This window comes from Acanthochromis polyacanthus, chromosome 5 (assembly GCF_021347895.1).
Source record: "Acanthochromis polyacanthus isolate Apoly-LR-REF ecotype Palm Island chromosome 5, KAUST_Apoly_ChrSc, whole genome shotgun sequence".
NCBI lineage: Eukaryota > Metazoa > Chordata > Actinopteri > Pomacentridae > Acanthochromis > Acanthochromis polyacanthus.
This window is the reverse complement of record NC_067117.1, coordinates 34,743,637-34,746,876: the sequence shown is the minus strand read 5'-3', so window position 1 is coordinate 34,746,876 and position 3,240 is coordinate 34,743,637. Positions and strand designations below refer to the sequence as shown.

The 3,240-nt window shown below is 32.2% G+C and overlaps 1 long non-coding RNA gene across 1 annotated transcript; it reads left to right on the top strand.

Moving 5' to 3' along the window:
- Positions 1-381: 381 nt before the first annotated feature.
- Positions 382-1,823, top strand: LOC127533902 (uncharacterized). The gene is made up of 3 exons (XR_007941785.1): positions 382-578; positions 1,307-1,415; positions 1,575-1,823. It is a non-coding gene; the product is annotated as an uncharacterized LOC127533902 (long non-coding RNA).
- The last annotated feature ends 1,417 nt before the right edge of the window (positions 1,824-3,240 follow it).

The following is a 3,240-nucleotide window of genomic DNA, read 5'->3' as shown; positions in this document are numbered from 1 at the left end:
TATATATAATGAAAGTCGATATATATATAATGAAACTTGATATATATATAATGAAACTTGATATATATATAATGAAACTTGATATATATATATATATATATCAACTTTCATTATATATATATCAACTTTCATTATATATATATCAAGTTTCATTATATATATATCAAGTTTCATTATATATATATCGACTTTCATTATATATATATCAACTTTCATTATATATATATCAAGTTTCATTATATATATATCAAGTTTCATTATATATATATCGACTTTCATTATATATATATCAAGTTTCATTATATATATATCAAGTTTCATTATATATATATCAAGTTTCATTATATATATATCGACTTTCATTATATATATATCAACTTTCATTATATATATATCAAATCTTTTTTTCCTACCGAGCCCCGGAAGGGACATGTCCGTATGGCGAAGCGACAATGAAGGGCACTCACCCGGACGAGAATTTTATTGAGTTTTATTTTAAAATCGGCCTGAAACACACAGACATTCAAGCAGTGCGATGCGCTAAGAGTCTGCCATGCAGACCAGCGATCCTGATAATGGTAAGTTTTATTTCTCCAACATCCTGCTGTTATCCTACTATGAATACGCTAGCTACAACAGTCCCACATCAGTATTATGAACGTTCCGCCAGCTAACGCGGTCCGGACACCGGATCAGTGATTAGAGGTTGGCGTTCAACTATTGTTTGCCAGCCAGTTAGCCGCTGGTAAGCTAACAAGCTATGAAACAACTCCTTATAAAACCGGAGGAAAGCAGCAGCAATATTTCAGTCCAAGACCTGTATTCAGAACCTCCCACGCTGTTACACAATGACCCATTAATCATATTACTGAACTATATGGTTATCATTGAAATTTCCCTTGAAGAACCAGTGAACTCTTTGCGAACACATTTTAATTTATGTGTTGATTATGTTTCGTATCAGTAATACAAGTCTAAAAAACTGATTGAAATGATCAAGTTAACACAATGAAGTAAAGAGTACTGGTCATCTGCAGCTATTTTCATAATTTCAAGGTAAAATTCTGATGTGTGATTTTCTAGCTTTGCAGATGTGGAAATCCAATGCACTGATTTCTTATACACAGATGCTTTTGGTGTTTTTTGTTGTAAAATAAAACAAGGCATTTATCACTGTTGGAAATTATTACAGGTATTATTTGTAACACTTTCTAACATTGTATGGACAAAGCAATAAATCAGTTAATGGATAAAATCATTTGTATTACAGATGCTATCAACAGCATGTCTTGTTCATTTTATTTAGTTGTCGGCCTTGGATGATGAGGTCCAGTTACCAGGAGCACTAGTCTGCAGCTTACTGGTTCCGTCTTGCAGCTCCTCCACGCTGCCCTCCTCTCTACAGACCAAATCAAGTAAGATCTGTTTAGACTATGCAGACATCAACATGATCAGTATGTTATCTTCTGACCCATCCTAAAATCACAAAATAGAACATTTACTTTAAGTTAACTGTGTTTATGAAAATAGAAAATAATTACTGACAACTAGTACTTTTTGGTGCTTTTATGCAGGAAAAGGGAACCAGGAAGCTGCTGTGGATCCTCTGCAGTATCTGGAGAGGTCAGAGGAACGGTTCTTGGAACAGATCAGAAGACACCAAGACGTGACCTCTGCCATGCTCCAGAACATCCAGAAGATGAATGAAAACCTTGGTTGCACTGATGGGACGCATGGTGTCGGTGCTGGAGCAACTGTCCCAGAATTAAACTGCATTGTTGACTATTGGCTTTTCTAGAAAATAAATCTTTTTTAGTACTTCACCTGTTTTGTATTTTACTCATGCACTTTGGATGAATGAACAGAAATTTGTGATGAGAGATGCAAATTTTGTCTATAATCTACAGAGACTTTATTCAGTGTTCAGTGCACACTTTTGTTACACACATTTTGACAGATAAGCAGTTGTGCTTTTCAAGCAGATTTTAGTCAGAAACATCAGTAGCATATATTGTTGTTTTTTACTGTTACACCAATCTAGGTAGATAAACTGCACTACTGCAGCAGACATATTATTGAAATGTGCTTCTATTATGTGTCTACATACACTGCTCACAAATAGTTATTCAACTTTTGGGTGAAATTGATGGAAAATATAAAAAGTGCATGCTGTAGTGATATATCATAAAAGTAGGGTATTTAACTAGAAACATGCAATAGTGATTTCCTCATCTCAAAAAAAAAATTGAATCAAAAGCTAACAACAGTGGAGGGTATGTCACAATAAAAATGTCTCAGTTTGGACAGAACAGCAGCCTTCAGCTGAAATCCAGTACAATTGTGTCCCACCAGTGGCGTGATCATGGATGTGTCCAGGCAGCAGCTGACCTCTGCCTCGTAATTAGCCTTAAGACCAGCTATAAAGATAAACATAGATATTATCATTATCATCAACATATGGTGCATGTGTTTAACCTTTAAGCTATGTAGGGATGCAAATGTAGTCGAAGCTAAGTAGCTAAGCTAATGCTAACACGTTCAGTGTTCAGAATCAAAACATCTCTAAAAATTACCTGTTTTCTCAAACGTAGTCGCCGTTCCCTGTGACAACCATGAAGACAGATAGATAATCACTGAAGAGCTCATCTGAAGAGCAAATGTCCAATAAGGTTCCTGTTTTTGTTTGCCATGTCCTTCCAGGGCTCAGTAGGAAAAAGTCTGAATATATGGAATGAAACTTTGAATAGATGGAATGAAAATCTGAACATTCTATATTCCGACTTTCATTATATATATATCAAGTTTCATTATATATATATATCAACTTTCATTATATATATATATCAACTTTCATTATATATATATCAACTTTCATTATATATATATCGACTTTCATTATATATATATATCAACTTTCATTATATATATATATCAATTTTCATTATATATATATATCAAGTTTCATTATATATATATCGACTTTCATTATATATATATATATCAACTTTCATTATATATATATCAACTTTCATTATATATATATATCAACTTTCATTATATATATATCAATTTTCATTATATATATATCAAGTTTCATTATATATATATCGAGTTTCATTATATATATATATCAACTTTCATTATATATATAATTTCCTAAACGGCATGCCATAATATATATATATATATATATATATATATATATATTCCTGATTTAAATAATAAACAGGAGTTCTGTAC